General features: G+C 43.5%; 1 protein-coding gene across 8 annotated transcripts in view; it reads left to right on the top strand.

The window, feature by feature from the left end:
* Nckap5 (NCK associated protein 5) overlaps positions 1-22836 on the top strand; it is a 958567-nt gene that overhangs the window by 615796 nt on the left and 319935 nt on the right. The window lies entirely within an intron of this gene.

Below are 22836 nucleotides of genomic sequence, written 5' to 3'. Positions count from 1 at the left end.
AATCATAGATGTAGAATAAAACACACACACACAAATAAAAAGATAAAATTCTAAATTTGCCTTATGTAAGATTGCCTACTAACTTAGCTTCAGGCCCATTCTGCTTTTGAAAAACCTGATAATCCAGTGTTAGAGCTACCAAATGAAGTCATTTTTCTTGGTATACCAGAAGGCCCTGGAAATGCAGATATATAGACAGTGAGATTCCAGGGCGTGTCATCATAGTCAACCCTTCTCTCTCTTCAGAAACCTCAAACCTTCTACACAGAGCTGAGTTTCAGGTTGGCCAGAGACTTTCTGACTCTTCTACCAATGTCTGGGAAAGTCTTTGGCTCCCAATGCCTTCTGGGGTTTGTTGGTTGAGAGAGAGAGATGGACAACTGAGCACCAAACTTCCTGCAGTGTGGGAGTCAAGCAGGAGGCCAGGGGGATGGGGTGGTCATTTCTGATAGGCTCCATACTGCGGTCATCTTTCTCCCTCACACATCAGGCTACTTAAAAGGGCTGGGGTAAGCTCATATTTCCTGTAGTGCCAAAGATATAAACAGGTCACGTTCATAGTAATTTTTGTTTAGATTTATCCTGTTCATGTATATCATGTATACTATGTGACCAGTTTATTCCCATGGCGTGTGTGTGTGTGTGTGTGTGTGTGTGTGTGTGTGTGTGTGTGTGTGTATGTGTGTATCGGAGGAGAACCTTGGCTGTCATTTATCACATTTCACCCATTTGTTTTGGTTTGTAGATAGGGCCTCTTACTCTTACTGGCCAGGAACTTGCCTGGTTTTGAAGGCTGGCTTGCTAATGAGGCCTTGGACTGCTTGTCTCCACCTCTGCAACAGTGGAATCACAATCCTGCAGTTACGTTTATGGTTTATGGGAGTTCTGGGGATCAAACTCAGATCCTCCTGCTTGCAGGGCAAACACTTTCTTGGCTGAGTTGTCCTCCAGGCATGCCTGTGTTCTGCTAAGGGACAAGTGTAGGTATAAAAGGTGAGGGTTCAAATACCGTGTGGGGAGGAAGTAGTCACAGTCTCAGAGGCCCAGTGGAAAAAGTAGGAAACAGACCAGGTGTGCGAGGTCACGCTTTCTCAGAGCGGACAGTCCTCTTTCACCACTCATCTCTCGTTCATCTTACAGGCAAGAAAAACGGTGCCAATATCTGTCCAGATTTAGTGTGACCTCCCTACCTACGAGTTGCAGACTTGCACCTCAGACACAGATTCCTGAACGTCTCATATCCTCAGCAGAAGGCACCCAGGTTACTTGACTCTAAGACGGCCACTGGTTAAGTCCAGTAGGTTATTATGGAGAATGCTAGAATGTCTCTGAGTGAGCCAATTATCTTGGAACCCCAATTTGCCATCGTGATTCTCTTTAAATACACAGATTTATTTTTTTATGTGAGGAAAATGGTTACCCTGGTTTCAGATGAACGTTTTAAAATGACCCTTCCATGTACACATTCTGATGTTTCTAATTGGTTTTCGGAGTATATTCATTTCTTCATCATTTATACAAACGTCCTTCCCTCTTACCAAGGATGAGTCACCTGGCACCATTGGAGCTGTCTCTGCCACCCTGCTCCCACTGAGGCTGTGAACAGCTTGTCAGGATGTACTTCCCACTCCATGACATAGACACACCTCACCTGAGGACTTCCTGCCATTTCCAGGGGCTGGGGGATAAAAATAATACTTCTAATGTCAAAAAAAAAAAGACGCCAGGATAGAATTACAAGCAGAATTTCTTCTGTGAAACTCCTCAGACCTACTGAGTCTCACCATCTCTCTAGAGTTTTGCCTAGTTAGTGGACGGGTGTTATTTGAATCATACTAACTAAAATTCAGTGTTTGTATTTTAAGTTCTACTTAGGTGCAAATAGGTGAGGTTTCTCTCTTTACGGAGAGAAGTCTCCACTCAAAATTAAAGTAGTTTTTTTTTTTTCCCATCAGTGACCTTCAAAAGTACATGTGGTATTCAAACCCCCGAGGTATTCAGACTGGGACTCAGTCTACATAAATTTCCAAGGCAATGTCTCTGTGGTGCTATGAGTTGAATATGGTTGTGATATCAGTTAATCTAAGCATACGGTCCTGGTCAACTTTGACTGTCCACTTGACACAGCTGAGGGTCACCTGAGAGGAGAGGCCTCAGCTGAGGAATAGTACAGACCTGATTGGCGTGTGGACACACCTATGAGGGGTTGGTTGTTAATTGATATAGAAGGGCCCCGCCCACTGTGGGCAGAACCATCCCTTGCCAGGTGGTCCTGTACTGTATAAGAAAGCTAGTTGGATGTAATCCAGCCTGTGAGGCAGCTAGCAACTATCATCCTCCATAGTTCTTGCTGTACTTTTTTTTTGTTGTGATATGAGTTCTTTGGTTGTATAGATAGCAACCAGTCCTTCTTCTCAAGTTTTTGCCTTTGAGTTCCTAGCTTATCTTTCCTTAATGATGGACTATCATTTATAATTGTAAGCTAAACTAAGTCCTTTTCTCCTCTAAATTGCTATTGGTTGAGGTATTTTATCACAGTAGCAATAACAAACAGAATACACAGGCCATTCCGTTTTAAGGGAGGAAGTTGGCTTAATGGTATTTTCATCATACAAACAAATATTCTATTGGTGCTTTATGTTAATAATGGCAAAAAAAAAAAAAAAAAAAAAAAAAAAACGCTTTTTATAAAATTAGCTGAGCTAGTTTGGGTGGTGCCCGTCTAGAATCCTAGCATTCAGAAAGCCGAGTCAGGAGGATCACAAATTTGAGACCAGACTTAGCTGTGTAGAGTTAGTCTTTCTCTATGACCTACGCGAGTCTCCATCTCCCTCTCACTCTTCCCACCTACAGCACTAATAGGGCTTTGTACTTGTCATCAGCGGCAACAACACAGGTGACGCCATCTGTCAATCAGCATACTAACCAGCCAACAGTGGCATTTATTGAATGGCTTCTTGTACTGTACTTGCTGTGGTGCTGGGGATGTGCTGTGCTTTTCAGTCCCCAAGAGACCTCTCCTGTCATTCTGACCAGGCATCCGTTCACAGCATCTCTTTTTTTTTTTTAAGGTATTTATTTTATTTTTAAATGTATTTTATTAATTTATTCATATTACATCTCAATTGTTATCCCATCCCTTGTATCCTCTCATTCCTCCCTCCCTCCGATTTTCCCTTTACTCTTTCCCCTATGACTGTGACTGAGGGGGACCTCCTCCCCCTGTATATGCTCATAGGGTATCAAGTCTCTTCTTGGTAGCCTGTTATCCTTTCTCTGAGTGCCACCAGGTCTCCCCATTCAAGGGACATGGTCAAATATGGGGCACCAGAGTTTGTGTGAAAGTCAGACCCCACTCTCCACTCAACTGTGGAGAATGTCCTGTCCATTGGCTAGATCTGGGTAGGGGTTCGAAGTTTACTTCCTGTATTGTCCTTGGCTGGTGCTATAGTTTGAGCAGAACCCATAGGCCCAGATCTGCCCATCATAATCTTCTTCTTGTAGGTTTCTAGGACCCTCTGGATCCTTCTATTTCCCCATTTTCCCATGCTTCTCTCACCTAGAGTCCCAGTAGGATGTCCTCCCCTCTGTCCCACTTTCCTGATAAGTGAAGACTTTCATGGAACATGCCCCTTGGGCTAGTGTGCAGATATAAGTGAGTATATACCATTTGACTCTTTCTGCTTCTGGGTTAACTCACTCATTATGATCATTTCTAGTTCAATCCATTTGTCACAAATTTCAGGAATTCCTTGTTTTTAATAGCTGAGTAGTATTCCATGGTGTAAATGTACCACAGTTTCTTTATCCATTCCTCTACTGAGGAACACTTCACAGCATCTTCTTACTGGTGTGGCTTGGCTAGCTCTCTTTTCCTTCTGATCTGTTACCATTGCAAATGCTCATTAATTAACCATGGTGCTATGTTTCTTTGAGCCCATCACAAATTCAAAATACTATATTCTAAAGGTATCTAATAGTGTGTGTGTGTGTGTGTGTGTGTGTGTGTGTGTGTGTGTGTGTGTGTGTGTAAGCAGAAGCACATGCACGTGTTTAAGGACAGTGCTCATAGAGGCAGAAGAGGGCTTTGGTTAGCCTAGAGCTGTTGGGTAGTTACAAGCTGCTGACATGGATGCTAGAAACAGAATTTGGGTGCTTTGCAGGAGCAGTAAGTGCTCTTAACTGTTGAGCATCTGCTCAGCCTCCAAAGTGTTGAGTTGAAAATATATGGTGACTATCACAGCCTAGACTAGCCAATCTTCAGTGTGCTCAGAACACTTTATTAGCCTACATACAGGTGAAAGTAATGCCTCATTTATAATGAATGTTGACTCTCCAATGTATCTCACTAAGTAGCCATATCTAAAACATGCTGGCAATAGAGTCCAGTGTCAGTGCCATGATCTAGCCTGTGACTCAGTGCTACCCCTCACTACTGCTGCACAGCCTGGCACATGTCACTGACTCAGGAAAAGATCGACATTCAAAGTGTGGCTCCTATTAAACCCATATTGCTTTTTTCCTTTCTTGTAAAGTTAAAAAAAAATCGCTCGTTAAGTCTAACCATCATAAAGTCAAGGCCTGCCTGCAGAATTATTATCGCTGCTACCTCCCATGAATACTTAGAGAGTTCTTTGACAAGAGGCAATTGCCTCCCAGTCAGTTCAGTTTAACAAACTCAGAAGATACATAAATACGTCTCTGCCAGCCATTGATCACATAAAAAGGAACTGCTATTGACCATAATTTCTCAAGCAGACTTTGATCATCTGACAATCTGAATTGATGGGGGTCATAAGACAGAATCTTACTTAATTAAAAAACTTTCATTGACAAATTGAGCTTTTTTGCCCTCACGGTATACAGCATTATGCTTTGATATTATAAGCATTATGAAATGGTGAATGCGATTAGCATATGCATTACCTCACATTTGTCTTTGTGTGTGTGTGTGTGTGTGTGAGAGAGAGAGAGAGAGAGAGAGAGAGAGAGAGAGAGAGAGTAAAGAACACTGAAAATGTATACCTTATCTATTTACAAGTTATGAATGCATTGGTAGCAGCCATAATCACCATGTTGCCGGTGGACTCTATAAAGATTCTTCCTGTATCACTCCAAGTTCGTGTTATTGGCCACCATCTTCTCAAGTCTCTCACCGCACCTTCAGCCCACATAACCACCACTTCATGCTCGGATTCTATTTGTTCATCTTTTCAGATCTTAAAAGTCAGTGAGTCATATGGAATTTGTCTTTCAGACTGGCTTGTTTCACCTAATGCCGTGTCTTTGGGGCTTGTTCATTTGCAACAAAATAGAAAAACTTACATTGCTTACATTCATTTTAAATTAAAGTTCTCATAAGAATTCTTTGTGTGAGTGTGTGAGTGTGTGTGTGTGAGTATGTGTGTATGAGTGTGTGTGAGTGTGTGTGTGTGTGAGTGTGTGTGAGTGTGTGTGAGTGTGTGAGTGTGTGAGTGTGTGTGTGAGTGTGTGTGTGAGTGTGTGAGTATGTGTGTGTGAGTGTGTGTGTGTGTGTGTGTGTGTGTATACACCTGTGTGGAGGCACCTGGGTGGCATCCTTCTTGTTTTGTTTGAGACAGACTCTCAGTGAACTGTCAACTTAACAAGGCTGGCCAGCAAGCCCTGGAGATCTGCCTGTCTCCTTCCTTGAAGCTTGGACTATAGGCAAACACTTCTAGACCTCGGCCCTTTACATAGGTTCTCTGGATCAAACACAGATCCTCATGCTTGGACAGCAAGCACTTCACTGGCTGAGTTATCTCCCCAGTCCATGCTGAGGATCCTGAGCCATATGGTTACATCATTCCATGAAGGGAAGCCATACTGCATCCCACAGGAGGTCAGTAGCTGGATTGTCAGCTCATTTGGGGCTGGCCACTCCTCAGCCTAGGTGCTCAACTTCCCCTTTGGAATTGCTGGCTCCAGTGTCCTGTTAATTTCTTAAAGAAACTTGGGTAGGAACATTACAAATTGGTGGGGAGGCCCTGTGGGCACACAGAGGAAGGGGAAGCAGGCCATCCAGATGAAACCTGATAGGCAGTGGTCAGATGGTGGGAGAAGGGCACCCCCCAGAGGTGTAAAGAAGGGGAATAGGGTGGAAGAGGGAAGGAGGGTGGGAATGGGAAGATACAAGCGAGGGGATAACAATCGTGATATAAGATGAGTAAGTTGTAATAAATAAATTAAAATTTATAAAAAGGTAAAAAAATAAATTTTTAACCTTAAATTATGAATTTGTCTTTTTTTTTTTAACTAGACTTTAAGGATTGAAGTGCAACCATTCACCATCTATATGTTATTTTTCATCTACACAGCATTCTTTCTTGAAGTATTTATTTTATTTGTAAGAGGCATGTGTGTGTGTGTGTGTGTGTGTGTGTGTGTGTGTGTGTGTGTGTGTGTGATTCAAAGTGCCTGTGGAGTCTGGAAGAGAGTGTTGGATTCCATGAAGCTGGAATTTCAGGCTATTGTGATGCGAACAGCCTGGTGTATGCTAGGAGCTGAATGTGAGGCCTTTGCAGGCTGCAAGGGACATCCTTAATTGCTTTATATTCTTTTCTCCCACGTTATCCTCAGACAACCTTCTTTCTTTCTCTGATTCCCGGTGTCCAGACATCTGGGGCCTACCTTCCATGAAAACAATGTCTGGTTCTTTCATGCCTTCTCGTTCCAAGAGAGCCTCCCTCTATGCAGAGCGCATTTCAAACTGAACCTCTGTTACAGAAATAAATGTTCCTGATAGACGGAACAAGCGGTAAAAACATCACCTGAGGATTTATTAATGTAACTGTGGAATCTGCTCAATATGGAAGGTAGTTGGTGATACCGAGAAGTGTTTTGAGTGAAGAGTAATGCAGAGAGGAAGTGGATTGATGTGCCCGGGGCTGTGAGTTCATCTCAGGCACATAAAGCAAACACTCTGCCCTCTTACCCATCACACGCGTTTAATCTTGGAGATTTCATTGCGTGCTTCATTCACTTTGTGAGTCAAATCCGGGATGAAAGAGGGAGTTTTATATGTTTTTGCCTGGCAGTGGGAATGTTAAACTGTGAACAAATTGGGATGTTCTTTTAAAATGCGGTGATTTATCTCCTACTATTTTTCTTCCACTTTTAAAATTTAGTATGCTAGTGTGGAACAAAAGCTGCTAGCGGTCCCTGGGAATGGGAACGTGGCTGTTGCTAGCTACAGTGACAGTATTTTCTGAGCACCCTCCCCATCACCTGAAAACAAACAGGTCGATAAATCACAGGAGAGGAAGTTGCTGGCATGTCTAGGAGTGCCTGGCAGGCAGTCTCTGGCCTTGTTGCTTTTCTGCTTAGCAAGTATTGTTTTAAGCTTTTATTTATTTTTTGAAAATGTCACAGAATCATACAATATCAGACATGGATACAGTGATCATATCTATCCCTTCCACTTTCCCCAGTACCTTCCACCATGTTTCTCTCCCACTTTTCTATGTTTTTACGTTTTTGTTTTTTTTTTAAACTTACCGAATCCACTTAGTGACTCCTGAAATATTGGCTGTTTGCGTTGCCTTGATATTGCACAGGTCGTATGCAAGCAACCATAGCCGCACTGAGATCATCCCCACCCTCCAATCTTACAGCCCTCCTGCCCCTTTCTGCCAGTGTTCCCTGAGCCTCGGAGGAACTTGATAGAAATGGCCCAGGTGGGGCTAAGCACTCAATAGTCATTTATTCTTTGGTCCATTATGAGTCTCTCTGTTAGTTGCCACCCATCGCTGAAAGAAGTTTCCCTGACAACCGCTGAGATGAACACTCATCTGTGAATATGGGCATAAATATTTAGAAGGCAATGTGACAATCTGTCCCTTTCATAAAATAAGAGTAGTGGGTTCCCCACTAGGGTCTATGACCTCCTGGGACATAGGACTTGCTCCTGTAATACAGGCCACAGATCTAATCAGAAAGTGGGTTGGTTGTCTCTGCAACCTTCACACCACCATTGTGCTGATTGTTTGGTGTGTATTATATGGTATGTGTATGTTTTGAACTAATCAGATCATCATTAACCATTGAGTGGTAGTTCCTTGTTAAACCTATTCTGAGTCCGTCCCTAACATTTATGACAAAGTCAGTAACTCTACAGAAGAGTAGTTTAGGAGCCTGGAAGAGATGCTGCCTGCCAGTACCATAGTTCATGGGAAAATAGAGAGCAAGGGTTCTCAAATGTGATCAGTATTGAGAAGATAATCTGTGCAGCCATGGGGAAGTCCTAAAGTGAAATCAGCACTGGACTTCAATTCTTAGATCTGACACTTTGTGGGGACTAGGGTGCACAACTCAAGCCAAATCCTTTGTCTGCAAAGGGGTCCAGGACATCTGCCTGCCTCATGTATATAATATACTTGCAAGTTCACTTGTTTAACTTAGAGGTTTCATATAGTGGCAGTTCATCTTCATTGCCAACTTGACTGGATTTGAGAGTACTTTGGCAGGGTGCTTCCAGAAAGATTTAAACAAGGGGAGACCCACCCTGAACGTGGGCAGCAGCATCTCATGGTCCAAGGTCTTATACTGAATACAAAGGAGAAAGTGAGCTGGGCACCAGCATTCATGTCTCTCTGCTTCCAGACTGTGAATGCCATGTGACCAGCCACCTCATGCCTCTGCCACCATGCCTTCCCCTGCATGCTAGGTTGTACCACCAAACATTCTTCCTAAATTGCTTTTTGTTGGATATTTGGTCTCAGCAATGAGAAAAATGAATAATCTTGAATATTCAATGTTATCCAGCATCTTTTGTGTTCCAGAAAGAATTTAACATTTCATGCTACTGCCATCCCAGTCTCTACCTTATATGCTTGAGTATAAATTATTGCTTTTCCAATGTTTTTTGCAGTGAGTCAGTATGCAGATGAGACATATGGCTGCATATTCAAGGAGAAAGCATACTGTTGTAAGCTTTGCTTCATAGCCCCATCATCTCCTTTTCTGCTTCAAGCTAAGAAACCACAGATTATCTATGGATGTAAAAAAAAAATAATGAATACATTGAAAGAAATGTTAGCCATTACCTAAGGAGATGGCTCAGTTGGTAAGCTGTTTACAAGGCAAGAAGTAGGGTCTGATTGAAGATCCCCAGAAGTCATATTTAAAAAAACTACAGATGTAGTGGCCTGACTTGGGATGTCAGCCTTGGAAATTAAAGCCAGGTGGGTCTCTGGAGCTCACTGGCCTCCCAGTAGAAGATACTTAGTGTGTTCCTGTTCATTGAGGGACAGTTTTCAAAACAGAACCCAAGGTGAGCAGCACCTGAGTGATGCCACTTAAAGTTACCTTTTCTTCTATGTGCACGGGCATAGTAGCATGTGTTTGTGTGGGTGTGTGTGTATGCGCGCGCACACACACACACACACACACACACACACACACACACTTGCTAACTATTACCCATCTCTGTATGTGTAAGCTTTGTGTCCGTGTCATTTGATAAAAACAGTAATAAACGTCAAGAGAGGCTTCATCTATTAAGGTCCAGACTATATTTGTCTGTTGTATAAACGTAAATACAAGGCATCTTGATACTATGTCAGTTAACCCAACAACTCTGTTAGTACCCCCTGCATCCTAAGATCTCCCCTGCCATGTGTGTACCAGGGCGGGATTCAGTCCTGCGGAATACTCCTCAAACCCAATCAGGAAGTAGTAGGATGCCCCAATTATAATGCAGTCTAACAAGCTAACAAGGCATTTATACCATCCCCTCTAAGGTTCTGGAACATTGGGAGATGGCAGGGGACAGAGGCTAAAGCAGGGAGAAAAATGTAAGAAGTAGGAAGGCTGCAAAATACCATCTTCTCTGCATGGCACAGCCATTGTCATCACAAACTCACAGCAACTGTGGGCGCCTACACTGTATCTCATCAGACTCGGTTCTTCAGTGGTCAGCCTTGGAAGGAGCTGGAGATCACAGAGCTGTACCCCATTACTGAGCTGGTTGCTCCTGACAGATTCAGGGAGAAAGGGGGAGGCCTTGTCTTTGGTTGTGTACCAGCTGATGGCACTATCAGGCTCACGTGAATATTTCTGATATAGTGCTCACACAGATGCTCTGCTAAAGCTAAATGGGTCACAGAATGGAAACTAAAGACATGACTCCGGGAAAGAGAGAGGTGGGGGTGCTGGTGATTAATAGGAGTGGAAAGGAGATAAAAGAGAGTATTGAGGAGATATTAATTAGAATACATTATATACATGTATATGAAATCCTCAAATAAAGGTAATCAATAAAAAGAGACCATCACTCTATTTGTTTTAAATCTTTGCACAACCAAATTTTAGCAAACCAATAAGTGTAGTGATTCCACCCGCCATAGTGTTTTATTGCTGTGAAGAGACACCGTGACCACTGCAACTCTTATAAAAGAAACATTTAACTGGGGCTGGCTTCCAGTTTCAGAGATTCAGTCCACTGTCCTCATGACTGGAAGCATGGCAGCATGCAGGCAGACATAGTGCTGGAGTAGGAGCTGAGAGCTTTGAATCTTTATCTATGGGCAACAGAAGGAGACTGGATACCACAATGGGGGTAGCTTGAGCATAAGAGACCTTAAAGCCCACCCCTACAGTGACACACTTCCCCCAGCAAGGCAACACCTCCTCCAACAAAGCCACATCTTTCCTTATGGGCCGAGCATTCAAACACATGAGTCTATGTGGCTCATTTCTATTCAATCCACCCTCCCCTCAATAAGTAAATGTCCTCAGAGATGGCTCATGTCCAGCAAACTTTCCAGAGACATGTTCCAGGTCCTTATTCTAAGCTACGACTGAATGTGACTCTATGGGACATTCATCTCTCAGAGACAGAGGATGGAAGATGCTAACTATATAGGGCCTAAGAAAAAAGGCACAACAAAGATATCTGTTTTAGATACAGAGGAAAATGTACATATAGGGAAGCGCACTGGGGACCTTTTTTTTAGAGAAATCTTATGGACAAATCTAATCCTAAATATGGTATGTATTAAGTAGTCTAAATCTCTAGTGGGATTCTAAGTCCTCATGTTCATAAGTTGAGCTTTACAGGTGATTAAAAGCATAGAAATATAAAGCCTGAAGGGTTTTTAGTTATTCTATGTTTGCGACTTTTGTGTAACTTGTGCGAGTGTCTATGTGCTTGCGCCGTGGCGCACAGGTGGAGATCGGAGGACAACCTCAGGCATCAGTCCTGGTCCTCACCTTCCACCTTGTTTGAGGTGTGGTTTCTTTATAGTCTTGTGCCGTGTGTGTGTGTGTGTGTGTGTGTGTGTGTGTGTGTGTGTGTGTGTGTGTGGTGTGTGTGTGTGTGTGTGTGTGTGTGTGTGTGTGTGTGTGCCAGGATAGCTTCTGGGGAATCTTCCTGTTTCTGCCCCTCATTTTCCCAGAGGAACACTAGGGTTACAAATGCTCACACTACTGCATCTGGCTTGTATGTATGTGTTTATTGGTTCTTTTATAACAGAGTCCCCCACGTGCCTGGCAAAAAGTTTTACCCACTGAACCATCTTCCCAACATCTGGGTTTGTGCATTGTATTCAAAACACGAAGAAATGGGGCAGAGAAGTAAGTAATGACTGCCAGGCACACAACTAGCCTGAAGCAGAGGGGAAAGAAATGTAGATCCCACGTGTCTATTTCTCCTCAGCTTTACTAAACTAAGGACCGTGAACTTGGCCTAGAGAGGTACGGAATTTTAGTTTAAAGAGAGCTAGGGCTGGCATGCAGCTCCATCAGGAGACAGCTTTTCCAGCATGCACGGAACTGCATTTGGTCCCCAGCACTGTGTAAGCCTGGCGTGGTGCGACACACCTGTATTTTCAGCACTTGGATGGCAGAGGCAAAAGGAACTCTTTTGATTATTTCCTGTGGTGGTGGAGGCTACCTGGTCTAATATGACCCTTTCTCAAAGCAGATCAGTCAGAAACTTGAAGACAGCAAAGTTGGTGGACTTTGAGAAGATCAAATGTAACGTCAAGGTGGTTATAACTGCCACACAGTATTTTGGCCTCTGCCTTGATTTGAGCCTTGTGGTCCTGGGTCAGACACTCCTAGCCGCATCTCCCAGCTGTAGGATAGCAAAAGGAAGCACTGTCACAGTGAGGTTGAGCATTGACATGTAGCTTTTATATACACTGCTGGCCATACACACACACACACACACACACACACACACACACACACACACACACACACACACCTGCTGCACTATGATGAAGATATGCCTGCTCCTCTCATTGACTTCTTTGCTTTCTAAAATTTTTACTGGATTTATTTGTACGTGTGTATGTGCATGTGTGCATGTGTGTGTGTGCGTGTGTGTGTGTGTGTGTGTGTGTGTGTGTGCACGCGCGCACGCGCGTTCAACCTCTAGGAGTTGGTTTTCTCCTTCTGTTGTGTCTGACTCGGGATCAATCTCAGGCTGTCAGACTTGGCACTAAGTCCTTTACCCACTGAGCCATCTTATTGGCCCTCATTAACTTTAACTAAATGAGAAATTATGCACTCGTCTTGGTGACCAGCTCCTGCTTTTATGCCTTATTCTGGAATTTGATGGGTATATTTCTCTTTGCCGTTCATGAAAATCAGGGACATTCAAATATAATTTGTCAATTACAAAAGCTTTCCAAAAGGTTTTGGGGTGCAGGCACAAACCTGTGCTTTAGAGTCTTAGTGTCACTTGCTCTAGAAGCCAGTCAACCCAGGTCTTGGGTGTTCATGCGGCCTGCTCCACATACAGGAGCAGGTACAACCCAATGGGCCATGGAGTGCCCCATGTTCAGGCATTAACAGAAACTCACCGCTTCCAGAAGCCAGCCTCTGACTTCCATAGCCGAAGTGGTGGTTATTAAGCTGTGGGGAAATCTGTCTGTCTCTCTGACTTAACACCCACCATGCCTGTGGGCTGTTACCAAGCACTTCTCATTCTCAGTCTTATGTGGGTTGTGTTTTCAGTGATTAGATTTTTCTTTGTTTTCCTGATTAATGACAAAACTGGACATGGTAATGCACATTTCCCCCAGCACTGGAGTGAAAGGAGAGGAAGCATCAGAAGTTCAAGGTCATCTTAAGTTATATAGAATGTACTGAATTTGAAGAGAGCCTGGGCTTCACAAGATCCTATCTCACCCACCCACCCCCCAAAAAAACAAAAACAAAAAACAAAAACAAAACAGGTATTGCTAGGAGTCTTAGCACTTGAGAGGGAGAGATAGACCAATCTTTGTGAGTTCAAAGCCAGTCTGGACTACGTAGTGTGTTATAACTCAGCGGAGGCTACACAACAAGACCCCATGTCAAAAAGAAATAGGTATTAAACCAAATAAGCAATGCCAAAAAGCTTTTGGAAAGAGAGGGTGATCTATATCCTGTATTGGGGCTGTTGAACTTTGTATGTCAGTCTACCTGGAGAGTTCTCTAGAATGAAAGACTCCTGCCCCCACTCCTAGACACCAACTTACTGGGGCCAGTTTGCCAAGGAATCTGCACTTGAAGCCTTGTTTTTCTCCCTCTGCCATTCCCTCCACTGATCCCAGTGCCAGTTGCATTGGCATCAGAAGCCCTGAGCTAAGGATGTGTTAGTCATTTGTCATTGTTAGGCAAACCACATATTCAAGTATATGAATTACAAGATGACTGTCAAACTCCACGGCCATCTACATCATAGCTCGGTTGGCTCCTCCCTGGCCTGTTACTACGGCACCCTTTTCCCGCCTTCTGTTCTCTGTCCTCACTCAGTTTCAGATACCCATCTGTGCATCCCTTCTTTACCACCACTCCCACATACATACATGCAAACACAGAAACAACACATATCCGTAGTACACAAAGAAACATGAAGACACACAGGTATGTGCACACACAGAGACACAAGCCACACTCATAGATATGAACATAAAGACAACCAGACATATATGCACATGTGTATATACACAGAGACACACACATGCATGCATACCTGTGTACACACACACACATACACAAACACCTGTGTACACACACACACACACACACACACAGTTGAAAATAGTCACTGATTTCCTGCCCAGTAGCTTTCCATTTTGTTAGAGTGTGGGGAAATTCTGTCACATGTTGCCACTTGGCCCTCCAGCTTCATCTCCATCCCCAGCTCCTCCAACTCCTCCAAGTTCATTTCAGACTCTACAAGTTGGATACCCACTTCCTACTCCTGGCCACCCTCTCTCTTTCCTGATAAGCTCCTCTGTTTATCCAGATCTCCACTCAGCAAAAGTCCTGCACTTGCCACCCCTCTGTACCTCCTATATGACTATTACATGTTTGTGTTTCACGTGAGTAAGGGTGCTTATACACATGATGTATGAAAGCCATAGGTCAGGATTCTTCCCCAATTGCTCAGGTTAGTGTTTAAGATACAGGGTTTCTCATTGAACCTGGAGCTCACTGATTGGATAGACTTCCTGGCTATCAAACAGGATCCTCCTGTCTTTGCTCTCCTGTTCTATTGCTGGGATTATAGGAGTGCACCACCATACCCAGCTTTTAATGTGATGACTGGGGATCTGAGCTCAGGTCCTTATGCTTGCACAGGGGACTCCTAGTAAGACTAGCATGGCTAGAGTGAGACTAAGGCACCTGCTTTTCTCCTTCTTATTTCTGGTATTATAGGTGTGCACTACCATGCCCAACCCTTAATGTAGGGGCTAGGGGGCAAACATGGGTCCTCATGCTGTACAGCAAGCACTTTACCCACTAAACCATATTTCCAGCCCTCTGCATCACTTCCTCTTGAAGCATCCAGAAGCTTCTTCAAGCTACATACTAGATTATTGCGACATTTTGATTAGCAGCCATCTTACTGCTTAGTATGCTCTACAAGAGGGGGACCATGTGTGCCTTATACCCCTGTGTCCCCAGCATTCTTTGCAGTGCCTGATTCATTACCACTCATCAAATACTGGCAAGATAGACAGACAGATGAGTTAATTTAATCATGAAGTCAGATAACGTCATGGAACACTGGAGTCCTACTGTGTACTGGACTGAACGAAATGCATCACTTGCAAATCAATAAAACTCATTTGAACATGTCATCAAAGGACAGTATGATAATTTTCCTCCATATATTAATATTTTTTGAGTCAGGGTCCATGTAGCCCATGTGTGGCCTTGTGCTACCTTTGTGGCTGGGGATAACTTTGACCTCCTCCCAAGGGTTTTAGTTACAGATATGCACCACCATACCCAGTTTATCAAGTGTGGGGCGTGGAACCCAGGGCTTCATGCATCTTAAGCAGCTACTTTACCAATTCCACATCCTGGCCCCTCCTCCACATCTACTTAAGCGCCATCTGTCAGAGGGCGTGGAGCTGGGCTGCCTGCTCTTTGAACTAAATGAGCTCCCAGGACTATGATCCTTCTGAGTTAAGCTGAAGCGCTCAGAGTTTTCTGTTGATTGATGCCATTTTACATAGGCCTGGTGATGCAGAGCGTTGCGGAAGAACAGCAGAGCATGCCCTCACTGGTGAATCATTGCCTGGCTTACCACTTAGAGAACTGAACAGCTCTGAAGGAAGCTTTATGTACCGACGAGGCAGAATTTGATTTAAACCCTTCAGTGCTAACTGAGCCCCCTAAATCTTTACCTTCAAGGGGGACTGGCTGGTATTTGTTGACGCAAACAAGATCATGGTCCCAGCCATATATGAAATATGTGGGGAGCGAGCATTGTTTGTGTAGCAGCTTCACTTCTGTGGGATTCACTGCTGATTAAAGTCTATAAAAATGAGAACAGGTCACCTCTGGAACCACCTTTCCCTCTCCACAGTCTGTTATCCTCCAAATGGCCCTGACTCTCTTTCCTGCTCGCGCCTGGGAAGTTGGGAAGGAGGAGTTTTAGCTGGACCTAGAGGTTTCTTGTGTCTTTTATTCTCAGCCACCGGTTCACTTTTGTGTCTCTGCCTGCCTGCTTATCTGTCTCTGTCTCTGTCTCTGTGGCTCTTTGGATATCTCTTTCTTTCTGTATCTTTCTCTTTCTGTCTCTCTGTGTGTCTCTCACCCTATCTATCTCTCACTTTCTCTGCCATCCTTGGTCTCTGTCTATCTGTCTCTGTCTGTGGCTGTCCCTGTCCCTGTCTCTCTATATCTATTTTTCTGTCTTTCTCTTTGTCCTTATTTCTATCTTGTTTTCCTGCCTCTGTTTCTTCGACTCATTTGTTGTTCTGTCTTTTTCTGTATGGCCTTCTTTCTTTGTCTTTCTTTCTTACCCCTTTCTTCTCCTCCCCTAGATCTTTAATTGGCAAAGATACTAAAACGTCTGCTATTTTGTCTGATTGTGTGTTCATTACGCTTAGATAAAATAAAGATCCTTGATTTAAAAAAAAAATTGTCATACTTTAATGAGTTGAAGATAAATTTAGAAGCTATCCAGCCTGAAATGAGCAGCTGTAGGCAGCTGAGTGGTGTGGCCATGTTTCCCCACAGGTTGGCCTCTACTCGTGTTCTCTTTGCTTGGCCTCTTCTAGAAGGTCCCTTCAATGTGCACTCTTAATGATTCATTGTTCTCTGACACTCTGGTGAATACCTGGGGGAAAGTGCTGGGGAAAGAGCCTAGCCTAGTGGGATTGTGTTCGTAGGCCAGTGGGGTCATCTTCCTCCACCTCTTCTTTTCATTTAGACATAGTCTCATGTAGCCCAGCTGGGCTTCAAACTCACTATGCAGCTAAGGATAGCTTTGAAGCCTTGATCTTTGTGTTTTCCAGGATTCTCTACAAGAATAGAACTGGTAGAAATATATATATATATATGTGTGTGTGTGTGTGTGTGTGTGTGTGTGTAACATATATATGGAATTTATTAAAGTAGCCTACAGGCCGTGGTCCAGATAGTCCAATAATATCTGTCTCCTGACAGAAAGAAAGACCAGGAATCCTGTATTGATCAGTCACTGAAGCTGGATGTTTCAGATGGCCTTCAATATATCCTGGAATTTTGAAAATGTAAGTTCTTATGCTAGCAAAGGATTGTCTCCAGAGCTGGGTAGATGAACTTGCCGCTGAGTGAGGGCAAGCAGCCAAAAACCTCAAAAGCTTCCTTTTTCCATGTTGTTTTATATAGGCTGCCACCAATGTGACCCAGATTTAGGGTGGGACTTCTCACCTCAAATGACCCAATCAAGACAACTCTTAACAGATGCACCTAGGTGCTAGGTTTTAGTTGACTCCAGATGTCATTGACAGCCAGCGTTAACCGTGACCATCCTCCTTTCTCCATCTCCCAAGTGTTGGGAACCAAGACCCACTTTAAGTCCTGGTTTTCTAATGATCCAACTACACAATAATAGTAAGAATGTTAACGGAAAACTGTGTGATGAAGAGACATTTCTCAGAGGAGTTTCTTCCAGACCCTCCAGTCTGCCCTGTGGAATCTGAGGGTCTCTGTCTGTTCTTATCAGGGCTGCTGCCAATTCTGGCACACACTGCCCCTTCTGGTTCTCCCAGGACTAGACATTCTCAGTCCTGGAGGAGACATCTACTTACCCCTGCAGTGCCCTTTAGCTAGAGTGTTCTCTTTCCTTCCTTGCCCTGGCCTCTTTCATTCCCTTCTCTTTTGTCACTTTTAGCTTGGCCACAGGCAATTAGGGAACCATTGTCACACTCAAGTTGCCTAACTGCCTCCTTGTTAGGAAGGGTAGAGACCCACTTTCCTTTCACTTGTCATTGTCCTTCCTGCTGAGCATAAACTGTGTCTTGAGCTGCTGAGTTCTAAAGATTTTAACTTTGGAAGGGACATTTAGTTCACCTGGAACTTTGCATATGGGGGAAACTGAGAGAGAAAATGCTTGAGAGATTGGTCTAGCAAGACTCAGTGCTTGGGTCATAAATACCACACAGCCTTATCAGTCCCAGAATGAGATAATTTTGAGATATGAGTGAAGCTGAACATGGACTCCAGGGCTTCTGATGGATCTGATGGATCATGCTAGAATCTGGTCCTCCATAGGAGATGCTTTGGGTAAGCTCTCAGAATCCATAACTGCCAATCATTCCAATACAACAGCTTCCCAACTGATCTGAAAGGCTGCCCCTCACTCCATAGCATTTCCCATTGCAGAAGTTAGATACCACGTCCCCTACCTGGCCTTACCTGGTCTCTACTTCCTCTCTACTCCAAGAAGACACAAGCTACATCCATTTTTGCAACTTGCAAGACCATTCTTGGTCAAGCTCTCTCTTATTATGACTGTACGTGCATATATGTGTATTTGTGTTTGCATGTCTGTGCAGACACATATATGTGAACAAGTGCACATACACATACACATGTGTTGTGGAAGCCAGAAGACAACCTTGACTGTCATTCCTCAGGCCCCATCTACCTTGTTTGTTTTCTTTTTGAGACTAGGTCTTTGACTGACCAGGATCTGCCAAGTAGGCCAGACTTGCTGGTCGATAAGCCTCAAGGATCCTCCAGTCTCTGAGTTCCCAGGGCTGAGGTTACACATGTGCACAACCATGACCAGCTTTTGTTTTTCAGGTTAAATTATTAAAAACCGGTGAGGGTTTTGTTGTTGTTGTTTATTTTGTTTTGTTTGTTTGTTTACTTATTTTTATTGTTTGAGAATTCTATATATGGTTTTAATGTGTGTTGACATTCCGTTCCCTTTCAGTCCCTCCTCTCATCTTCGTACCACTTTGCCCTCCCAACTTCATGTAATGTCTTCATTTTTGAGACACACTGAGTGACTTAGTGCTGCCAGGATAGGCATGGGTGAAGGGACATATACCGGAGCATGGCCAGTCTCTCGGGTAACACAGCCCTGAAGAAACCGACTCTTCCTCTGCTAGCAGCCATCAGTTATGAGTAACTCTTCTGCTAGGGGTGAGATTTCATGACTTCCTCTTCTGTCCATGGTGGGAATTTGTCTGGCTTGAAGTTGTGTATGTCTTAGGCATACTGTCGTAGCCTCTGTGTGATTTTGACATGAGTTCTGGAAGTCAGTTAAACACAGATCTTCATGCTTGCAAGGCAAAACCTCTATTTACTAAGTTATCCACCAGCCCCTGCCTTTCTTTCCTGCTTGTTTCCTCTCTTGCATCTTCTAAGATGCACTGAGGCCCTCTCCCTCTTGCCCTCAAGGGCCTGTCCTCCTAACAACTTTCCTTCTGCTTAGACTGTCTGTTCCCCCTTCTAGAGCCCCACCATTCTCATCATTTGGTATCAGGTCCAAAGGACAACATTTCATTCTGATGTCAGCAAATCTCATCCCAAACTGTCCTTAATCTTACCCATGCCCACCACAGTGTACTCTTACCCTGTCCATCACAGTGTACTCTTACCCTGTCCATCACAGTGTACTCTTACCCTGTCCATCACAGTGTACTCTTACCCATGTCCACCACAGTGCACTCTTACCCATGTCCATCACCCTGTACTCTTACCCATGTCCACCATAGTGTATTCTTACCCATGTCCATCACAGTGTACTCTTACCCTGTCCACCACAGTGTACTCTTACCCATGTCCATCACCCTGTCCTCTTACCCATGTCCATCACAGGGTACTCTTAACCTGTCCATCACAGTGTACTCTTGTATTTATTTTCCATAGCATTTGCCACTAGCAACAGATACATTACCCAAGCATGTGGTTTGCCATTTGTCATGGTACCCAACACTAACTATAGTTTCACTAATTGTAAGAACTCAGTTCTGTTTTTCCTGTCTTCAGCACCTGGATCAGCACATGACTTAGAGTATTAAACCTCTGTGTGCTGAGTGCATCAGTGGACTATATTTGGACCCTTTGGAAATCTCTTTTGCTGTGGTTTGAATGTGAAATGCACCCTTGCCCCCAAAAGTGCATGTGTTTAAACACTTGCTCCCTGGAGGTGGTGCTGTCTGTGAAGTTATGGAGCTTTTGATAAGTGGGGCCTTCCTAGAGGAAGGAGGACACTGAGGCTGAGCTTTGAGGTTTCACAGCCCACTCTTGCTTGCTGTTCCCTCTCTCTTACCTAAGTGTGGATATGATGTGACCAGCCACCCACCTGCTCCTGATATCATTTTATTTGTTTTAATTTTAGACCTTCTTGTTGGTAAGTTAGCTAGTTATGGTATCACTCAGAACACAATGCTGACATACAGGGAAGCATTCATAAGTAAAGCTAGGGTGTACCCTAATATAGAAGGAGGGTTGCTATATTCAAGGTACGTTGCTGGGGATTGCTTCAGTAGTAAACAGTCAACAGTATATATTTTACATGATAGCTTTACATAAAACCATGCAGGAATCCAAGTGAGATATTAATTGGTTGGTGGAAATATTGTGATGAAATTCAGTACATGCTAATTAAATGTCCCTGACGATGCTGTAGAACACAGCTCCTGTGAGTAATGAGAATTGGCTACTTATGTTTATATGCGTGCTGACAATCTTATGTACAAGACAAAAAGAAATTATCAGGACGTACTGAACGTAAGTGGCCCAAGAGCATTCACTGAGCTGTTAACGGGTAGCTCTGGAACAATCTGCCTGTCACATGTGAAGATTGTTAAGTATTTTATTCACCACACCATTATAAAATCCTAACGGGTGTACATGTGTGTGGGTGTGGGTGTGTGTACTGATTCATGTCTGTGTGCATAATATGCATGCATGTTTGTTGAGGACCATGTCCCATCTCATTCCTCGGGTATTATCGACTTTTTGGTTTTAATCTCGCTTTGTTCATAACTATACACGCAACCATTTCTTCGGCCTTCCAATGGCTTTCCAGTACCAGGATCAAAGGTGCCACCATACTTGACCTATTCTGTATGAATCTCAGGGATAGAACTTAGGTACTTGTATTCATAAAGCAAGCAGCTTATGGATTGAGCCATCTCCCCAGCCAAGCACTATCACTTTCTTAATCCCCCATGTATTTATTATATGCAAAGGTCGTAGCTAAAATTATATTCCGTCATCTCCACAAAACAAGTTAGCATAGATCAGCCTACTGGCTAAATGTTTTACACACATGGATGTTATACATATGACATATATGCCTTATGTACTATAAGATACATTTTTACATACTTCATCATGCATGTTCAAAAATATTTTGAAGTATTATGGATCCTTCACAGCACCTTGATGAATGCAGTCTGAGAACTCGTGCCTCTCCCAGAGTTTTGGTATTTGCAGATGAGCTTAACTTTGTCCTGAATATAAAGAAGTTTGCCAGGATAGATAATGAAGTTTAGGCCCGGTGTTTTGCAACTTGGATACCAGAGCCAAGATTCATACAGTGTGTGTAGGAGTTAAATGGAATAGGTGCTTTCTACCTGTTTGCGATGCAGGGTCCTTTTTACATGATACAACAGATGGAGAAGTGTTCATATGATACTCTATTTTTTATCCTTTTGTATAGTTGTGTGTGATGTGTGCCCTTGTGTGTATATACATAAGTGCAGATGCACCTGAGGGAGGCAAAGGACATCTTAAGGTATTGGTCCTCATCTTCTACCATATTTGAGATGGGATCTCTTGTTCTCTGCTCTGTGTGGCAGGCTGGGAGGCCTGCATGTTTCCCTGTATTCTCCTGCCTCAGCCTGCCTGCCATCTCACTGTAGGAATGCTGGTACATTAACACACAAGATTGTATCTGGCTTTAACATAGTTTATGGGGATTAGATCTCAGGTCCTCACACATGGGCTGCAAGCACTTTTACACATCCAGTCGTCTCTGTCATCCATTGTATGATATTCTCCTGATATTTATTTTTCCCTTGCAAGCAAGAGCTAAGCAAAAGTCTCAAATTAACACTTCTCAACTTCCAAAAAAGCTGTCAGAGACAAGGTTGAGTGTGGAGCTTCCAGCGGGAGGCACGACAAGACAACAACACTTTATATCTGCCCCAGGGCTGTACAACCAATCCCAAAGTGTTAGAAGGGAAACACAGGGGTCCTTAGAACTTGGGCTGTTCCTGGCTGAAGTAACTATTTGTTTTGAGCACAGAATTCACCTGGCTGGAGAGACAGCTCAGCAGTGCATGCACTTGCCCTGCAAACATAAAATCCTATCTTCATATCCCAAGAACCCATATAAATGCCACATAGACAAGCAGGTCGGCCTGTAATTGCAGCCTTGAAAAGCAAAGAGAGGGGGGTCCCCAGATCAAGCTGGTTATGGAGGCTATGGATAACCCGAGTCGGCCTGAGAGATACTGCCTCAGTGAATAAGGTGAAAGGGTCATACAGAGCGATCAACCCAGGTCTTCCATATACATGCACTTATGCATGCATGTGTGCAAACTGCACACACACCTGCCCACACACACATGCAAAAACATGAATATATACATGCATATCACGTACGTGAAAGTGGAATAAAAAATCCAAAAAGTGGAATTAAAATCCATTTTGATATTTTATATTTATTTTTTCTTTAAATTAATTATAGTTGTATGTCCATTGAATTCCATGATCCTCTTTCCCCCTCACAAATGAAGGTATTACAATGGGTGAATTTTTCACAGCTTAAAGCCTAACTCTATTCTATTGTGTTGAAACAAATGGATTAACCATATGATTGTGCCTGAAGCTTGGCTAGCTCTGTAGCTTTCCCAATTAGACAGACAACATGGTGGTCCCATGGCTTTACATTACCAGAGTTTAGGGAAGAAAAACCAAACAAACAATCGTCTAATGGAGGGCTGGGGAAACAGTACTGTTAATAAAGTCTTTATTGATTTAACTTGATTTGCAAGCATAAGGACCTGAGTTCAGTCTGCAGGGCCCATGTAAAATGGTTAGGCATGGTGGTATATGCTTATAACCGTGGGGAGGCGG

Source organism: Acomys russatus, chromosome 6 (genome assembly GCF_903995435.1).
Source record: "Acomys russatus chromosome 6, mAcoRus1.1, whole genome shotgun sequence".
NCBI classification, from domain to species: domain Eukaryota; kingdom Metazoa; phylum Chordata; class Mammalia; order Rodentia; family Muridae; genus Acomys; species Acomys russatus.
Note: the sequence above shows the minus strand (reverse complement) of the source record. Positions and strands in the feature narration are given on the sequence as shown.